General features: G+C 40.2%; 1 protein-coding gene and 1 non-coding gene across 2 annotated transcripts in view; one reads left to right on the top strand and one right to left on the bottom strand.

The window, feature by feature from the left end:
- LOC102284078 (metabotropic glycine receptor) overlaps positions 1-20,811 on the top strand; it is a 131,530-nt gene that overhangs the window by 25,397 nt on the left and 85,322 nt on the right. The gene's annotated exons all lie outside the window — the stretch shown is intronic.
- Positions 4,773-4,845, bottom strand: TRNAG-ACC (transfer RNA glycine (anticodon ACC)). The gene has a single exon. It is a non-coding gene; the product is annotated as a tRNA-Gly (tRNA).

Genomic DNA, 20,811 nt, shown 5'->3' with positions numbered 1-20,811 from the left:
ATATTCCAATGTGGGGCTGGTGGAGATAGACAATAAAAGAAAAAGAAGATTGTATCATGTGGCTAATAAGTGTTGTGATCAAAATGAAGTAATATGACATGATAGGCTATGACCTTAGAGTTGTAAAATTCTTATAGCCAACATGTATGTTGGTATTATCCTCATTTTATATTTGAATAAACAAAAGCATAGAGAATTTAAGAAACCCATTCACTGTTATTTGGGGAACCTAAGATCAACAATTCAGATCTGTTTGACTTTGTAACTCATTTTAACTCTTAACTTTTGTGCTGTACTGTCACAGAGTCGGACACGACTAAGCAACTAAGCCTATCTGTCATATGGTTACAATACAGTTTGTTTGTTTTTTTCTTAAATTTTAAAAAGTAGATGTCACCAACTCTGGTCCCAAGAGTAGTAATCCAAGTTCTAGGTTAGCATGCATTCTTCATTTTCTCTCATTTCTTTGTGCCTCATCACAACTCTACACGTCCTATACATCATTATTGCTTAGTGCCTACTAGTTAACTGAATAAACTAAGTTATTGCATGATAACCTGCACACTATGCATGTGGGATCTTAGTTTCACAACCAGGGATCAAACCTTGGCCCCCTGCAATGGAAGTACCAGAGTCTTAACCACTGGACCACCAGGGAAGTCCTCATGTGGTACCATTTAAATGGATTTATGCCTTCTTCATCTCTGCTCATTTGTATCACTACATGGTTTTGCATTTTAACAGCGTTCCTTAGTGCCTTGACTCAAGGAGCAACTTGTGTGTAATGGTTTAGGGGTATGTGTGTGCATGTAAATGTATAAATGTAAATGTCAGAGTGGTGGTCAGGGTACGTATGGGAAGAAAAATAGTTCAGCTGAAGAGAAGTCTTCTTTTCTGTGCTTCTTAAGAAGTGTCATTTAAATAGCCTCCTACTCCATCTGGTGGCAGCATAACTAATTATGAGTTATGATGAACAGCTAGAGAGATTATAACATATTTGTGTATGCCTTAAGAGACATAAAATGCTTAATGAATACCACAGCACCATTCCTCTTTTGAGACACTTACATTTATTTATGCTTATTTGAGTGGTAAAGCCAGTTACATATTAAGTATGCTAAAAATAACTTTAAAAAATTAGTGTACTCATATACTAAATTCTTTGCCAGTTGAAACATATTCTGAGAGACCAATCTATCTTTTCTAAATTCCCTGGCTCTTCATTTTTAAGATCCAGGGAATTTAGATCCATGGAAGCAAAGTGCTTTGCACAATTATAAATTAATGCCTTCATTAACTACTTATTCATGAATACTTAGCTAGATTTTAAAAGATGATTTTGATACTGCCTTGCCCATGACAGGCTCCCAATCTAATGAGTAAATGAATATAAGGAAATAGAAAGTATATGAAAACATGTCCTGCAGTTTGTTGAGTGCTTGGCAAGGCAGGAAATAGTGATTACGATCACAGGCTCTAGAGTCCATTTATGTAGGTGCCTCTCCTGGCCTCACACTAAAGAGCTCCTAAACCTTAGGTTCAGCTTCCAGCTCTCTTTGTCTCAGTTTTCTTTTCTGCAAAATGGGGATAATAATAATAAATCTCAGAATAATGAGTCACATAATAATAAATCTTATAAGATTGTGGTAAAGATTACAGTGTGTGCAGTGCTTATAAACTTATTATAATTAATGATCCCTGGAAAATGCTCAATAAATGTTAGCTATTAATATGGATATGTACAGAAAGTGACAGTATAAAATAAGAGTGGGTAAGGGTGGTCTGGAGCTTCCCTGATGGCTTAGATAGTAAAGAATCTGCCTGCAGTGCAGGAGACTCAGGTTCATTGCCTGGGTGGGGAAGACCCTACTGGAGAAGGGAATGGCAACCCACTCCAGTATTCTTGCCTGGAAAACTCCATGGACAGAGGAGCCTGGCAGGCTACTGTCCATGGGGTCACAAAGAGTTGGACACAACTGAGCAACTCACACACACACACACACACACAAAGGATGGTCTAAGAAGGCTGGTCTGAGAAGACATCAGAGAAGAAGTGATACATGAGAAGAATCTTGAAAAATGAATTTCACTGGTCAGAGGCATCGGAAGTGAGAGGGACAAGCTGGCAGGCAGACAAACATATGTGCGAAGATATTACAGAGCCCATGACACATTTGGGAAAATTGAAATATTTCAGTATGAATCCTGAAAAGCCTGACTGAGCATTTTGGACTTTATCCTATAGGCACTTGAGATAAATTGCTGAGCTGGGAAAGGATGTTAGACATATGGTTCTGGCACTATGGAAGCAAACTTGTAAGTTACTCACTCGTGTATTCAGGATTTTTTGAGGATGCACTAAGTTCCCAGGCATTGTTTATGGATAGTGAACGAAGCAGGATGGTCTGTGATCCTATGATCGGAGTTCAGAATCTTGTGGGGTAAAGATCAGTGAGTAAATATGTTACTAAATGCTGGTAAGTGCTATGAAGGAAAGTAACAGTAAAATGAAGAAAGATAATGGGGTTGGGGAGACTGTATGTTTAAGACAACTTCCCTGAGGCAGTGTCATTTGATCTGAGGTCTCAAGGATAACCAGAAAGCAGAGAACAGGTGGGTATTCCGGGAAGAGAATATCACATCTTTAAGGTAGCAATGTGTGAAGAAGCTTGGAGTGTTCTAGCTGAGGCCGGCATAGCGAGCGAGTTGTAGCATAGTGGAGAGAGGTGAACTCAGGGAGACTTTAGGGAGAGCTGGGTGCCAGCCACTCAGAGTTCTGTAGACCAGAGTGAAGAGTTTTGTTTATATATATATATATATATTTTTTTTTGAATGCAATCAGAAGCCCCTGAAGGATTTGAAGCAGAGGGATAAATTACCTCATTTAGGTATGAAACGAATTTCTCTAGCTGCTCTGCAGAGTAGATCAGTAAGGAACAATGTAAAAGTGGGGGAAGTGATAAGAGATCTGTTGAGTTAGTCGGTAAAAGACAGCAGTGGCTTCAGGATGAAGACTAGTGGTTGCATTTGAGATACATTTAGAGGTAGAATCCATGGGCCCTCCTGATGAATTTGAGGTGAGAGGTGAAGAAAAAAGACAAATTAAATTCAGTCCCCTCAGCTTTGTATCTTGAGGAACTGGGTGAAGAGGGGTGCTGTCTACTAAAATTAAGAAAATGTGGAACACTGGCGGTTTGAAGGGTGGGGGAAGGAAAAATCGAGAGTTCCACCTCAGACCAGAGTTCAACTATGGTTGCCAGTTTAGCACATAAAGAACAGGATGCCCAATTAAATTGGAATTTTATTTATTTTTTGCAAATGTTTTAAAATAGCTTTGTTGTTTTGTTTTATTATTTTAATGGGATGCAATTGCTTTACCATGTTGTTAGTTTCTGCTCTACAGTGAAGTGAATCAGCTCTAAGTATACATATATTCTCTCCCCCTAGAGCCTCCCTCCCACCTCAACCCCATCCCACCCCGCTAGGTCATCACAAAGCACGGAGCTGAGCTCCCTTCTCTATACTGCAGCTCCCTAAGTATATATAGGTAGTGTATGGTGTATATATGTGTAGTGTATATCCGTGGTATATACGTGGTAGAGTATATATGTCAATCTTAATCTCCCAGTTCGTCCCACCTTCCCTTTCACCCTTGTCCACGTGTCAGTTCTCTATATCTGCATCTCTATTCCTGCCCTGGAAATAGGTTCATCAGCAATGAATAATGTTTTAGTATAAGTCTGTGATAAATATTGCATAGTAATACTAAAACATTCTTGTTTGCTTCCATGCATTATTTTTCTGGCAGCCCTGATGAGCCACCTGTGAGAAGTCAAAGTGGAGGAGATGTCAGGTAGGCAATTAGGTATATGAGTTTGAAGCTGTGTGCAGGAGTTTGGGCTAGAGTTCAGGAGTTATAAGCAATGAGACATAGGAATTTAAAGCCGTGACACTGAGATTACCTGCTTAGGAAATGTACAAAGAAGAAAAAGAAGAGAAGGTTCATACCCGAACCCTTCAACATTTTGAAGAAAATTAAAATGCAGGAACCTTTTCTAAAAAATTGAGGAGTGGCCAAAGAGAGTAGAGGATGCCAGGTAAGAGTCATATTATAGAATCCAAAAGAGGACAGTAGTTAAAAGGAGTGACCAGCTAGGGGGGAGACTACAGTGAGATGGAATAATATGAGTGGAAAAAGGACGCATTGAATTTGGCAACACAGGAGTCATTGGCAACCTTGGTGGTATGCTTTTTGTGATGATTGAGGAAGTAGAGAAATCATGTATAACTGAAACTTCCAACAACCTTTTTTGGGAGGGGAGCAGAGAAGTAGTGTTGACTAGATAGTGATAGTTAAAAAGCATGACAAGTTCTGAGCTTTCCCAGGAGAATGTTTACAGTAAGTAAGGAAGACATTAGAGCCAGCATCTTTGGGATAGATAGAGAAAAGGGAGGGGTAAAGGGAACAGAGGAATGAGAGGTTTGAGCCAATGCCAGTAGAGAAATTTTACAGAAACAAAGAGAGAGGGACTGAAAGAGAGTGAGTTGTTAACAGCAGCAGACAATACAGAGCCATGAAGAAAAATGAAGCCTAAAGCCTAGAATAGTTTACAGCTATACCCATGTCATGCTGTTTTAATTATTATAGTTTTACTGGGACTTAAGTGGTAGCTGCTGTTTTTTTTTTTTTTTTTTACAATTAATTTGGTGGCACCAGGTCTTAATTACAGCACATGGAATCTTCAGTCTTCATTATGGCATGTGGGATCTTGTTCCCTGACCAGGGATCGAACCTGGGTCCCCTACATTGGTAACATGGAGTCTTGGCCACTGGACCACCAGGGAAGTCCCCTGGTAGTCTTAATTTTTAAAATCTTTTGGATATTTTTAGTCTCTATTTTCCATATTTAACATTGAGAGAAAGCTCATCAAACTCAATGCAAAATCCTGTTGGGATTTTGAGCTTGCATTTAATAGTATGAGAATAATTGTCTAGTCACATAGAAAAAGACAGTACTAGGTCATGTTCTAAGAGCATTTGCAATAAATCTGAGATGAATACACCCCTATGGGTTTGGTTATTATGAAGTTACTGAAAACTTTTCCCAAGGCAGTTTCTGAGAAGTCAGATTATGGTGGACTCAGAGATGGATTGGACATAGCAAAGTAGAGAATATAAATATACCACTTTCTTCCAAGAAGCTTAGCTGTAAGGTAAGTAGAAAGAGGCTATGACTAAACGGACAAAGAGGAGACTCAGGATTGAGGGAGTTTTGTCTGAGATGATGGCAATGTATTTATAAACTGCTGGAGAAAGGAGAGAGGTGCAGGTTGAAAAAACAGGGTCCCATGAGAACGGAAGGGAGGCTCATCCTGAGCACAGGTGGAAATACTGACTTTGGATAGAAGATCTTCATTGTATCTCAGACTAGCAGGGTGGTGATGCTGATGACGCAGACGTCAATAATTTGGGGTTGAGGTAACAAAATTGAAGAAATTCTAGCTTGAACTTTCTGTCTGAGGTTTGGAATAAGGTCATTTACTGAGTGTTCTCAAATAGAGCAGGATAGAGAGCTGAGAAGACTATGCTAGTTTGGCAATAGCCACCACTGGGGAAGGACAGGGGCCATCCAAGTGCACACACGAAAAGACTGCTGAGAGCCCAGCTCAAAGAGGACAGCACAGACATTTCCCTTAAGTTCTGATGGAAGGAGGAAAATACAGAAAATTGAAAAGACAGAAAATAGTAGCATAGGTTGTTATGTTACATGAAGGGTTACCATTCAAGGAACTACACATACTTTGCAAGTGTCATCTTGCTTTATGTCCGCTTGATTTTCTTTAAATAGATTTACAAAATGTTCACTCTCCAAGTTTCTTAGTACATTTACAGCATTAATATGTGTGACCATTAATTAATTTTAGAGAAATCCCCAGGAGGGAGAGAAATAGCAGTAATCAGCATCTTCAGTCACAAATGGAGAAAATAATTCCAAAGATACTCCCAAGGTCATAATGCAAACCACTATTTACCCATAATTAAATGAGCAGCGTCTTCCAAATTCAATGAAAGAGCACATTTTATAAGACATTAGTGGGAGTGTTGTAGTCACATGGTGTCTTGAGCCATTGCTGTCTCAAGAGCACAGTATCAAGTTGTAATTGATATATCCCAGTTAGAAGTCATGGAAATTTATTTTGTGAGTTTTATTTCCTAATACAACAGAGATCAGCAAAGTATGACCTGCTGACTCTTTGGGGGAAAACGAATCAGAAGAAAAATGTTTCCTGACATGTGGAAATCACTTGAAATTCACATTTCAGTGTCCCAAAATCAAGTTTTATTGCAATAGGCCACACTTGCTTATCTACATGTTGCCTCTGGCTGATCTCGCACTGTGGTGACAGAGTTGAGTAGCTGTGATGGACATGGTTCAGGCTGGAAAGCCTAAAATAGTTGCTCTCTGGCCCTTTACTGAAAAAGTTGGCTGTCACTTAAAATGCAGCACCTGCCTGGTCCAGTTTCCATCCCCACCTCTCCCATCTCTCAGTGCCTTGCATCTTGCATTCCAGGGTGTTTGTCTTTTTGTAAGGAACTCTTAAACACTAAAAATGAGTGAATGTACAGCTAGAATTGCAGGTACAGGTCAGGAGCCTGGATACATTTTGGCTAAAAGGTCCCCTTGGCATCCTTTAATTTCACCATCCAGTCACTTCTGGCAGCTACAAACACGACTCTAATTTGGAGCATTTGCTAGTTTCTTGACCATTGTTCTCTTTGTAATGTACCAGGGCCTTTTAGATCCTGAACTTCCCATTTTGAAACAATGGTTGAGCAGGGAGGCAGAACAGCTAGGCTTCAATCTGTATTTCACACATAGTTACAAGGAGCTCAAGTCCATTGCCTGGTTCTAAGTTCTGCGGGCCTGACAAGTATGGCTTGGCTGCCTTGGATCATAATGTTCAATTTTATGTGTTTTTATTTTACTGAAACAGAATTTCATTTGGGCCATGAGCTCTTGTGCATGTGTGCCAAGTTGATTTGACTCTGTGTAATGACCCTGTGGACTGTAGCCCTCCAGGCTCCTCTGTGGGATTCTCTAGGCAAGAATACTGGAGTGGGTTGCCATGCCTTCCTCCAGGATGAGCTCTTGGGCCACTGCTAATTCATATTCAATTTAGCTTTGTTAGTGCATTTGGAGGCAGATCTTGCTCAGCTGGAGTTCCATGTGTGTCTACTGAACATTTGGAAACTATTATCTCCCGTATCTGTGTTCCTCAAGCTTGAGGTCCTGAGCCATCCTTTGAGGGGCTTCAGAGCTCATTTGCCCCTCTTCCTCATATTTCTGTCTTGAGTACCTTCTGTTGTTTGATTTTCTCTGTTCACCCAGATAGAATCAGAGGGCTCTCAGGGGCAGGGCGGGCAACCAGGATGAATGTATTTCTTCTTTTCATCAGAGATTTTTAGAGATGAGCTCTCATGAAACCAAGGTTCTCACCTGTTTTCCTTTTCCACATCCCTAAAGATCATACTCTTCTTTATGCACCGGTAAATATGTAACCTGGCTTCCATGGGGGCAGAAGGTGCACCTGTTCTTGGTAGGGTTTCCTGTCTGCAATATTGCAGTATTGATGAATTTCTCTGAGGCTTCCCTTCAGCATTGGATCTGAGCACCTCCTGCTGAGCTGAGCCTTGGCCACCACCTTCAGGCTGGGCCCATCTCTGTATAACCCTGAGAAGCAGGGTAAGGCTATTTTAAGAAAAGACACTCTGGACTGTGCCTTGAGCAGGGTTCCTTTGCCACAGCCAGAAAGAGAGAAAGCAGGGCTTCTCAAGCAACACCTTTGTTAATGACTTGTTAGACTCGGGTTCGATCCCTGGATCAGAAAGATCCCCTGAAGAAGGAAATAGCAATCCACTCCAGTATTCTTGCCTGGAGAATTCTGTGGCCAGAGGAGCCTGAGCAGGCAACAGTTCATGGGGTCACAAAGAGTCCGACACAACTGAAGTGACTTTCACTTCACTAGTTGATGTTTGTAGAAGAAAAGCATAGGTTTCCATTTTCCCATTTAATTATCCATAACAGTACCCTCCCAACCATGCCTAGGAAATACATCTGACGGGAGACATTTGTTTCATTTGGAAGAAAGCCGAATTGACATGAGAAAAAGTTCAAGTTGAGGAGAAGTGGGCTTCTCATGGACCATTTTTCTCTTTCTTCTCTTGGTTTGCAAACTGTGAGACTTAAATTATCTTTATAATGCTAATTAGCAAAGTGACAATTTCCTGCTTATCACAGACCCTAGAAATGTGCAGGATTTTTGAGAAATAAAATGTTCTCTGAAGCTCATTAACCCATTCTAATGACTTGCCAGTTTATTTTATTATTGCTCTATAAAATATTACTCAGTTCAGTTCAGTCGCTCAATCGTGTCCAACTCTTTGTGACCCCATGAATCGCAGCACGCAAGGCCTCCCTGTCCATCACCAACTCCCGGAGTTCACTGAGACTCACATCCATCGAGTCAGTGATGCCATCCAGCCATCTCATCCTCTGTCGTCCCCTTCTCCTCTTGCCCCCAATCCCTCCCAGCATCAGAGTCTTTTCCAATGAGTCAACACTTCGCATGAGGTGGCCAAAGTATTGAAGTTTCAGCTTTAGCATCATTCCTTCCAAAGAAATCCCAGGGCTGATCTCCTTCAGAATGGACTGGTTGGATCTCCTTGCAGTCCAAGGGACTCTCAAGAGTCTTCTCCAACACCACAGTTCAAAAGCATCAATTCTTCAGCACTCAGCCTCCTTCACAGTCCAACTCTCACATCCATACATGACCACAGGAAAAACCATAGCCTTGACTAGACGGACCTTTGTTGGCGAAGTAGTGTCTCTGCTTTTCAATATGCTATCTAGGTTGGTCATAACTTTTCTTCCAAGGAGTAAGCATCTTTTAATTTCATGGCTGCAGTCACCATCTGCAGTGATTTTGGAGCCCAAAAAAATAAAATCTGACACTGTTTCCACTGTTTCCCCATCTATTTCCCATGAAGTGAAGGGAGCAGATGCCACGCTCTTCGTTTTCTGAATGTTGAGCTTTAAGCCAACTTTTTCACTCTCCACTTTCACTTTCATCCGAGGGCTCTTAAGGGTATATATTATTTTCTGTTTCAGAATATAATATTCAGATAGGATCATTTTTGACATTTCAGTAATGCAGTCAATTTTTAGCTCTAGGATACAAATTTAAAATAGATTAGAGGTAGGACTCCTGGTCTCATTTCTAAAACATTTGGCCTCATTTTCCTTATGAAAACTAGGAAGGATAGGGATGCAAGGTGAATAATAATAGCTGAGAAGCTTAAAACAAATAAAAAGGCCATAATTTTATTGGCCTCTGGCAGTATAAATTTAATACATAATTATTATGGGCGCTCTTATCATGTATATTTACTATTTACCCAGCTTCTTTCTTTGAGCTTCTGCACACCTTTATTTCTAGAATTTTTTATTCTTTCTCAACTCTACCCACTCCACTCAGCTCACACAGATGCTTACTAAAGCCATGGTGCTACTGCTTGGCCCTGTCAACACGATTCTATCTAAAGGTGTCTGTGTACCTGATTCAATCAGTGTTTAGAAAACCGTGTTCTGGTGATGCCATCATAACCGGTTTTCCTACTCCAGGCTCTGATGACTTGAACTTTGCCCTTTCTGCTGTGTACTTCCTGGTGGTTCAAATAGTAAAGAATCTTCCTGCAATGCGGGAGACCCGGGTTTGATCCCTGGGTCAGGAAGATCCCCCAGAAAAGGAAATGGCAACCCACTTCACTATCCTTAACTAGAGAATTCCATGGACAGATGAGCCTGGTGGGCCCCAGGCCATGGGATTGCAAAGTTTCAGACATGACTGAGCAACTAACACTTACTTTCACTTTCTGCTGTGGAATTTGTTCCATGAATCTCCTTTTCCTGACTGCTACCTCCTGGCTAGTTTATTCAGACACTTATTACTAGATGCTTACTGCTGGTGGGTGATTGCTATTTCCGATGAAGTCTCGTGTGCATGGGTGGGGTGGAGTGGGGTGTCCCTTCAATCTGTTAGACTATCAGTTTCAAAATCCCCTGTACAGTGTTTTAAACTTTGGATGAGCATACCGCTTCTCCAGTCTTAGGAATACGTTTCTTGGAATGGGGCCTCCACACACACATCATTTTTTAAATTGTCATAGTTGTTTCTAGTACACCTCTAGGGTTGGGAAACATGACATAACCTTGAAAATTATGTTTCATATCCTCTTCTATGGCTGGAGGTAAAAGCTAAAAATAATTCTTCTCATCTGGTGAAGCAGAAATGAGACTTTTCCTTATTAATCTAGTATTTTTCACAATCACAAGACAGTAAAACTTTTAGAAACCTTAGTTAATCTATCTTTTTGGCTTTCATGGGTCGGGGGGAAATAAAACCAAGGAGAGATGTATTCCTTGAGGCAGTAACTTTCAGAAACAGTGGAGCCTGGTGGAGAATGAATGAGCCATTCATAACTATTGTAGATTCACTCACAGAAAGGAAATTCTTGAGCTGTTTACCCCAGATCATGAAATAGCTAAAAAGAAAGTTTATTTTTAAATGTCTATGAAAGATGATTCTAAAAGAAATCAAACATGGAGGAATGCCCTTGATTCATCTACTCTGGGTATTAGCAGCATGAAGGGAGTAAAAGAGACAATAAAAGCTATACAAACTAAAATGGAGGTTTAGGGGTTTTTTTTCTTTGACACAAATAAGCAAACAGAGAAATGCTCGCCTGAAAGTAAATGAGCAGTTAGGCACAACAGCAAATGAAGCAACAATGCAGAATGCAAACACTGGTGGCTCACCAGTGAGATAAATATGGGAAATAAGCTGAAAGACATGACTGCGTGAGGCAGATGTAACAGAAACAGACAGCCGAGGAGCATCACATATAAATAATACAGGCAGCTGGAGTTCAGCTGAACCCATGACCTGCTGTTTTCCTATTAACTCTTCCTAAACAAGCTCAAACATTTCCTCTGCACTCCGGACCCAGAGTCCCAACTGCCTGATTGATATTTCTGCCTGTGTCTCTCTGCATCAGTATGTTTAAAACCAACTCTGCGTCTTCCTCTGCCAAAGCTAACCCTCTCCCCCTCTTCCTGTCACCACCATCCGTCAAAGACAGAGGGTGTATTAGGACCACAGCATCATCCCTGACACCTCACTCTCCTTCATCCTCCAGAGCCCGCCCATCACAGATCCCTGTCAAGCTGAGCCTCCAGTGCACTCACTCGTGTCCATCTCTGCTGCCTCCATCTTGGTCCAGGGTACCATCATCTCTTCCCCAGATTGTTACACTGCCCTCCTGCATTTATCCAACTTTTCCAATATCTTCTTTACCCTGCAGCCAGAGAGAGCTTTTCTAAATTCAGTTTAATCATTGTATAACCTTAGAAACCTTAGAACCTCTTTGCTTGGAAATCCTTTGATGACCTTTTAGCTATAGGATAGAGAACAAAATTCTAAACCATACTTAGAAGTACTGGCATGATTGACATTGGCTGTCTTTACAACTTAACACTTAATGTCTCTGCCCTTCTTTTGACACTTCAGCCATACCCTTCTGTCGATGAGACGCACAGCCCAGGAACTTAGCATCTGAGCTGCACTGCTTAGAACACCATCATCTTCACCATCACCACCTACCTATTCAGCTCCTTTTTCTCCTTCCAATCTCTCATATCGCAAGCATCTATCACTCAGGAAAGCCTCTCCCAAGCTGTCATTCCTGGTCAGATTTCTTAGTCTTTCTATAGCACAGTGTTTCCCAGCCTTGGCACTGTTCATGTTCTGGACTAGACAACCCTATATTGTGGAAAGCTGTCCGGTGCATTGTAAGTAGCATTGCTGACCTCCACCCGCTGGATGTAAGTTGTAACAATTAAAAAGGTCTCCAGACATAATCAATACTTCCTGGGGGGACAAGTTATTCCCTTTGAGAACCACAGCTTTAGAGCAATCACTTCTACTTCAGTCTGTGATGTCTGTTTTTCCTAAAAAATTGAATACTCCATGAGAGCAGGAAGTCTATGGTTTATGTGTGCGTGCACGGGTGTGTGTTTGTGTGTGTGTGTGTCTGTGTGTGTTGAATCAAAGAATGGGGGGAAAAGCCCAAAACACCATACGGGATTAATGTCACTATTTGATTCTAATCTCCAAAGTTCATTCTTTGGTTTTTGTCCAGAAGGAAACTTGAGAACTCCATCCATAGTATTATTGAATTTCAGATCAGTGTAGTCTTGAGGTAGAGTTCACTGCTGCTGCTTCTGCTAAGTTGCTTCAGTCGTGTCCGACTCTGTGCGACCCCACAGACGGAAGCCCACCAGGCTCCCCCGTCCCTGGGATTCTCGAGGCAAGAACACTGGAGTGGGTTGCCATTTCCTTCTCCAATGCATGAAAATGAAAAGTGAAAGGGAAGTCGCTCAGTCGTGTCCGACTCTTAGCAACCCCATGGACTACAACCTACCAGGCTCCTCCATCCATGGGATTTTCCAGGCAAGAATATTGGAGTGGGGTGCCACTGCCTAGAACATTAGTTCTCTAGTATATATGGTGTATATACTTCTGCTCTGTTGTTGGAAACCTCCAAATCATCAGGCTCTTGAGGAAGAGACTCAACTTCTCTAAATCTAAATAAGCATCCTCAAAGTCGTACTCATTCTTCACGTAGCTGTGTGGCAACTTGGTATTATTAACCACTTGGGAGAAAACTATACTTACAACATAGCTAAAATTTAAGCTCAAAATGGAATACAAAGTCTTTCTTACTAGAGGAATGTATATGGAGGAATGTACTCTCTGCCTTCTGTGAGGTTTTCTAGCAGATACAAATAGCTGATGGAAAAAGTAGATATAAACACACTAGTAATAAGTGGAAAAGTAGATAGGAGTGGGTATACAGAGCAAGTAACACTTGATTCTAAATGGAAGGAAACATCAGGAATGCCTTTCCAGAAAAGGTGACATTTGAACTGCTGTCAAAGATGAGTAGGCATTTTCTCAATAAAAGAACAAAACCTGCAAAGTTCTTGGGATTAAAAAGAGCACAGTGGGACACAGCATGTGGTCTGTAGAATGTCTGAGATGAAGCTGGAAAGGTTGGAAGAGGCTAGGACACGAGGAGCTTTAAATGCTGAGATAAGGAGTTTGGATTTATTTATAGCAAACTATCCCAAGGATTTAAAAAAGGAAATGATACGGTTGCATTTGTATTTTATAGAAATCTCTTTGGCAGAAGGTAGAAGACACCCTGGAATGTGTGAGAGTCCAGGTTTAGAGACCAATTGTTGTTGTTGTTTAGTTGCTAAGTCGTGTCTGACTCTTTGTGATCCTGTGCTAAGTCGGGTCTGACTCCCTTTGACCCCATGGACTGTAGCCCGCCAGGTGCCTCTGTCCGTGGGATTTCCCAGGCAAGAATCCTGGAGTGGGTTGCCATTGCCTCCTGCTGGAGACCAATTAGGGATCTGTTGTACTAATTTCCAGGAGAAATGAAAACCAACATGACTTAAGACAGTGACACGATAGGTGGGAGAAAGGGAATGACTTCCGAAGACAATGAGGAAGTGGAAATGACATGATGTTGACAGTGGTGAAAAAGAAAAGTCTAGAATGTTCCTCAAGATTCACACATCAGTGTGATTTCCTGCATGCATCATGAAGCCATTAACAAAGGGGATTTCAAAGGAATGGGTTTGAATGGACAGAGATGAGTTTGGTTTTGGACATGCTGAGATTAAGTCATTCGTGAACTCTGGTTATAGAGGAGCCAGGTCTGGTCCTCAGAAGAGAGGTCAGAACTAGAGAGAGATTTGCATTGTCATGATGGGGTTGTCACTGATGCTGTGAGAATGAACAGGAATCCCAGAGAAAGGGTGAGAAGAACAGGGGCAGGCTTATTGTGTATCACTGAAGAAGAGTTTTCGATAAGAAAGCCCTGGTTCTGTCTTTATCCAAAACTTGAATCACCTGAAAGATTTATATTTTAAGATTCAGGAAGGCAATGTAATCAAATTATTTTTATGTCCATTTGCTCTGATTTATTTATTCTGCTGGTATCAAGAGAACTAATGTTTGAGATGCCTTAAAATAATTTCTATTTACAGCTCTCTGTGAGCCTGGAAGTCACAAAATCTTTGTAAATTTTGCAAGTCTTTGAGAAAAGCCTTCATGAGATGCACTTTCAGACCACAGGCATATGGTGAGAGTGCCTGCCTTCCAAAGCAGAGACTAAGAAATAGAAAGGTTTGGTTATAGTTCAGATAGTTTTTGAACTGGTTTGGCAGTAATGGGTCAATTCTGTTTTAATGACTACATTTTATTTTCTTGATGGCATACTTTGTCTATGGATTTCCATATATATCTATTATAGAGCTTTTAATATTTTATCTGGCATATGGTCTTCTCATATTAATGATGAGTGTGAGGTTTAAAAATATTCACAGCCTATAAGTTGAGAGTTATGTTTTATTCAGCAAGAAATTTTAGGACTTCAAGCCCAAGAGGCAGCATCTCAAGTAGCCCTGAGAGAACTGCTCCAAGGAGGCGGAGGCGAGGAGGGAGCTAGGTTAAATAGGAGTTTTGCAGCAAAGGGCAGGTAGTTTGAACATCAAAAGATTATTGTAAATTAAGGAAAGCCAGATATCCCAAGTTAAGGGATTGAGCGCTTTTCTGTCAGTGAGAAGATGCAAGAGTCTGGGCTCACTGAAGTCATTCCTTTGATATGTACCTCAGCTGTTTGGGGCCAGTATCCTGTGTTTTCACATCCTGAGTTTCCTCAGGACTCACTGGCCCCACGCTGGCGGGCTGCAGTCGCTGACGACTGTGACATCCTTATTTACTGATACGGCAGGAAATACTCCGTTTCTCATGGGAGGTGTGAATGTGGCCATTTTAATGACATAACCCAGTAGCGCTGCATGTAGTTATTTCATAATTGATGAGCTCAAATTAAGTTCTAGTCTGTTTTTTAATTGAAATACATTTGACATATAACATATAAATTTAAGGTGTGCATATTAATTTAATACATTTGTATATTTTAGTGATTGCCATTGTAGTGATTAATTAGCACCTCTGTTACATTAATGAATTATCTTTTTTTAACTGGTTAGAATAATTAAGTTCTAGTCATTTGGCAGATTTGATGGTTGTAGTACAATGTTGTCATCTGTATTCTATATTCTACAATGTTGTCATCTATATTCTATATTTTCTTCCTATATTGGGCTTCTATTAAAATCTGTCTGCCAAAACCAGTTGTAAACAACCAGGTAATGTGAACAGATTCTCATATGAATTGATCTGAATGTTTATCAGCAAATAGATTCATTTTTTCCTATAAGACAAAGAAGCAACTTTTTTTGTATCTGTAGTGATATTTTAAATTGGCAGATACAATAGGGATGATAATACAACAAAATCTTCTGTCAGTTTTAATAATAGCAAATGAGATTTTTATTGCTCTATTTGTTTCATGATGCCCTTTTAGAAAAAGGCATTTTCCAAGGCCAGAAAAAAAAGTGATTTACCAATTGAAAGGCCATACAAAATGTTATTTCAAATTTAAATATAATTGGAATATACTAGCAAAAACTCACTCATATCAGAATTGAATTCACAAACTTAATGAATGACAAAATTGTTTATACCTAAGAACAGAATCATAATTTAGCAATAGATCTCTAGACACTATTTTCAAAATAATTTTTGAGTGTACTGAGAAATGACCAGGCATGTATGTTTTATACAGTAATGATACATTTTCCTGTAAATAGCATATTCTTAAAGAATTGGATTTAACTTTAAATTTTAATAGATTTTAGGATAAACTAATAGCTCAGCTATTAAAATAATCCACCTGCAATGCAGGAGACCCCGGTTCAATTCCTGGGTCAGTAAATTCCCCTGGAGAAGGGATAGAGTATCCCCTCCAGTATTCATGGGCTTCCCTGTTGGCTCAGACAGTAAAGAACCACCTGCAGTGCGGGAGACCTGGGTTCAATCCCTGGGCTGGAAGATTCCCTGAAGGAGGGCATGGCAACCCACTCCAGTATGCTTGCCTAGAGAATCCCCATAGACAGAGGAGCCTGGCGGGCTACATATAGTCCATGGGGTTGCAAAGAGTCAGACATGACTGAGCAACTAAGCCCAGCACAATACTAGTAAAGTTTACCCAAAGGCACAGAGCCAGTAAGCAAAACTCAGATCATAAAGACTACAGAGCTTACATATTTAAAAAATTTTTATTTTATATTGGAGTACAGTTGATTTACAATGTTGTATTAGTATCAGGTATACAGCAAAGTGATTTAGTTATACATACATCTATCCTTTTTCAGATTCTTTTCCAATATAGGTTATTAAAGAGTACTAAATATAGTTCCCTGTGCTATACAGTAGGTCCTTGTTGATTATCCATTTTATATGTAGTAGTCTGTTTGTGTTAACCACAACCTAATTTATCCCTCCCCTATCTTTCCCCTGTGTAACTATGTCTGTTTTGTATGTTGTAAGTCTGTTTCTGTTTTGTAAGTACCTTCATTTGTATCATTTTTTAGATTCCACATATCAGATCAGATCAGTCGCTCAGTAGTGTCCGACTCTTTGTGACCCCATGAATCGCAGCACGCCAGGCCTCCCTGTCCATCACCAACTCCCAGAGTTCACTGAGACTCACATCCATCGAGTCAGTGATGCCATCCAGCCATCTCCTCCTCTGTTGTCCCCTTCTCCTCCTGCCCCCAATCCCTCCCAGCATCAGAGTCTTTTCCAATGACTCAACTCTTCACATGAGGTGGCCAAAGTACTGGAGTTTCAGCTTTAGCATCATTCCCTCCAAAGAAATCCCAGGGCTGATCTCCTTCAGAATGGACTGGTTGGATCTCCTTGCAGTCCAAGGGACTCTCAAGAGTCTTCTCCAACACCACAGTTCAAAAGCATCAATTCTTCTCCACTCAGCCTTCTTCACAGTCCAACTCTCACATCCATACATGACCACAGGAAAAACCATAGCCTTGACTAGATTCCACATATACGTGATATCATATGGTATTTGTCTTTCTCTACCTAACCTCACTTAGTATGATAATCTCTAGATCCATCCGTGTTGCTGTAAATGGGATTATTCATTTTTTATGACTGAGTCATATTCCATTGTATATATGTACCACATTTTCTTTAAGAGCTTCCATATTTAATTAGCACATTGTGTGTGATGTTCCTCTTTCTTGAAGTGTGAATAGAGAACTCTGAGCTTCTTCCTGTCAATTTCTTGCTCCCTTTCTTCTAGGGCTCTCTTCATCTTTGCAAAGTAATCAGAAGTAAATGAATGGAAAGTATGGAAATGTCCTTGGCTTCAGTTCAGTTCAGTTAATTTCAGTTGCTTAGTCGTGTCTGACTCTTTGTGACCCCATGAATCGCAGCACACCAGGCCTCCCTGTCCATCACCAACTCCCAGAGTTCACTTAAATTCATATCCATGGAGTCGGTGATGCCATCCAGCCATCTCATCCTCTGTCGTCCCCTTCTCCTCCTGCCCCCAATCCCTCCCAGCATCAGAGTCTTTTCCAATGAGTCAACTCTTCGAATGAGGTGGCCAAAGTACTGGAGTTTCAGCTTTAGCATCATTCCTTCCAAAGAAATCCCAGGGCTGATCTCCTTCAGAATGGACTGGTTGGATCTCCTTGCAGTCCAAGGGACTCTCAAGAGTCTTCTCCAACACCACAGTTCAAAAGCATCAATTCTTCGGTGCTCAGCCTTCTTCACAGTCCAACTCTCACATCCATACATGACCACTGGAAAGACCGTAGCCTTGACTAGACGGACCTTTCTTGGCAAAGTAATGTCTCTGCTTTTGAATATGCTATCTAGGTTGGTCATAACTTTCCTTCCAAGGAGTAAGCGTCTTTTAATTTCATGGCTGCAGTCACCATCTGCAGTGATTTTGGAGCCCCTAAAAATAAAGTCTGACACTGTTTCCTTGGCTTAAATGTAAATTAATACAATATACAAATTGAAGCTACAAATGGTAGAAATACCAGAAAGTTATGTGCTATTGCTTTCTTTGCAGGTTTACCCCTTAGGTGATAGGTCTTGCAAATTGGTGGCACCAATTTCATGAGACCTGAGGTGTAATAAAAGGTCTATTGATTTTTATCTTTAACACCTTAGTGCAGGTTTCAAATCCTTTGTTATTTATTTATTTTTAGGAAGGTACGATTTTGTTGTTGCTGTGTTTCAGTCTCTAAGTTGTGTCCAATTCTTTGGGACTCCATGGACTGTAGCATGCCGGGCTCCTGTGTCCTCTACTGTCTCCCGGAGTTTGCTCAAATTCAGTTACAATTTACATGGAGTGAAATGCATTAATTCTACAGGGCAGTGAGTTGGACAAATGCATACACCCATGTCATCTACACCTTTATCAAGATGTAGAAGTTTCCATTCGCCCCAAAGAGTTCTCTCTTGCCCTCTCCCAGTCAATCCCTACTCCTTCCTCTCAGATTTCTATCACTGTAGTTTAGTTCTACCTGTTCTGGAATTCCATATAAATGGAGTCATGCAGTGTGTTCTTTTTTGCATCTGACTTCTTTAATAAATACTGTATAGTCTTTGAGGCTGATCTTGTCTGTGTGAATCAACACTTTCCCCCTTCTATTTTAGTGGTATTTCATTGTAAGACTATTGTTATAATTTATATATTCATTTTCCTGTTGGATGGATATTTGGGTTATTCTGCTTTTTGATTATTATAATAAAGTTGCTGTGAATATTCTTATATATATTTATAAATATATATATATATATATTTGCAATCAAATATTTTTCTTTTACCTGTGAGTAGAATTGCTTGGTCACACAGCAGATGTATTTTTAACTTTTATAAGATGTGGCCAAACCATTTTCCAAAGTGGTTGTACGGTTTTAAATTCTCATTTCATATTCCCGTCAGCAATATATGGAAATTCCCCTTGTTCCAAATCCACTCCACATTTGGTATTGTCAGTCTCTTTAATTTTAGCAGTTTTAGAAGGTATCTTTTTATAGCTTTAATCTTTTCAATCTTTTTGTAAGATTAGAGTTTAATTTCTTTTAGTTTTTTTTAAAAAAATCAGAAACGTTCTTGGGCAAGCAGAGACTAGAGTTTTAAACTGTTCTGTATTGTAAAATCAGTGTATTTTATAGTTTGAAAAAGACTGAAAATTTTAAGTAATAATGTAAAAATTTCCTGTAAGTCCACGATTTAGTTTTTTAAACATTTAATTTCATATACATAAATTATAGTCTTAAACTCTTACATCATAAAGTGTGCCCTCAAACTTTGAATTTTATGACATAATAAAATTCAGTATATCATAGAGTATATCATGATTTATTTTACCATTTTTCAACTTTCTGGGATTTGGATTACCCCTAATTTTGTCCCGACATGAATAATGCTGTGTGTGGAACATTCTTATAACTAAATCTTGTGTATGATGCCGATTACTTCTTTGAGACAACTTCCTGCCAGATCACAATGTTGCCTCATTGTCCTGTTTCCAGTCTTTATACCTCATTGTCATTAATAGAAATCCCAGAATAATATAAAATCCCACTGCTGCTATCACATGTCCTTATTGTGTGGCTGATAATTCCTGCCTCACCACTAAGATTTGGGCAGTGTATTTATGGTGGATGTTCTTTATTTTAGAAAGTAATGCTTCTGGAAGTTGCTTTCCTCATTAATTTTAGTTGTGATAAGTGTGCCATTCAGGGAGGTACTCTGTGCAGTTAGTGTAAAATGTTGAAACTTACACAGTCTGATTAGTTCTCTGAAACTCCTGTGTCACTGCCTTGTGTGTTACAGTGAGTGAAAAGTGAAAGTGTTCGTCGCTCAGTCATGTTTAACTCTTTGCGAGCCCATGGACTGTAGCCTGCCAGGCTCCTGTGTCCATGGAATTTTCCAGGCAGGAGTACTGGGGTGGGTTGCCATTCCTTTCTCCAGGGGATCTTCCCAACCCAGGGATGGAACCTGGATCTCCTGCATTGCAGGCAGATTCTTTACCATCTGAGCCACCAGGGAAGCCCTATATTGTGTGAGAAGTCAGTGAAACTAACATCTGAGGAATGAGTTGATGTGAGCCAGGTGAGGGTTAGGGAGCCTGGTAGAAACAAGCAAGAGTGAGGGAAGAGGATGTGCTCTGACAGCCATAAGGCAGGAGCAGCTGCATCTGTGGAATGAAGAGTGGCCAGGTTGGCTGGAGCATAGTAATCTTATGGGACAGGGTGCTGGACAGGGCTGAGGGGGAAGCAGGGCTCTGAGGTCCAGGCCTCTCACTTGGTTCGTTTTTGACTGTTGCACTTTGCTAGAATGTGATAACAGTGACTGATATTAAATGTCCTTTTCCTCCTTTTTTTTTTTTCCCCATGCTTTTTCACCTTAAATTTCACTCTGGTAGATATTGGAATTGTGAATTTTCTTTTACATGAAAAATTTTTGTTTATTGCCTTCTTCTCTGGGCTTTACTATTTACATTTTTTTTCTATCTTCACTTTTTTACCCCATAAATATAAATGTGTACAAAAGGTTAGACCCTTGAGGTGATTTTTGAATACTTCTCCTCTTGAAACTTGTGGTTAAGTACCTTGTAAGCAGACTTTATTTTGGTTGTATTTTATCACTTTTGACCTACTCTGAGTATCTGCCCATCTCTCTCCTTTCATCCTTTTTCTTCTTTCTTCTTTCCTTCCTCTTTTGGC

This window comes from Bos mutus, chromosome 13 (assembly GCF_027580195.1).
Source record: "Bos mutus isolate GX-2022 chromosome 13, NWIPB_WYAK_1.1, whole genome shotgun sequence".
NCBI lineage: Eukaryota > Metazoa > Chordata > Mammalia > Artiodactyla > Bovidae > Bos > Bos mutus.
Note: the sequence above shows the minus strand (reverse complement) of the source record. Positions and strands in the feature narration are given on the sequence as shown.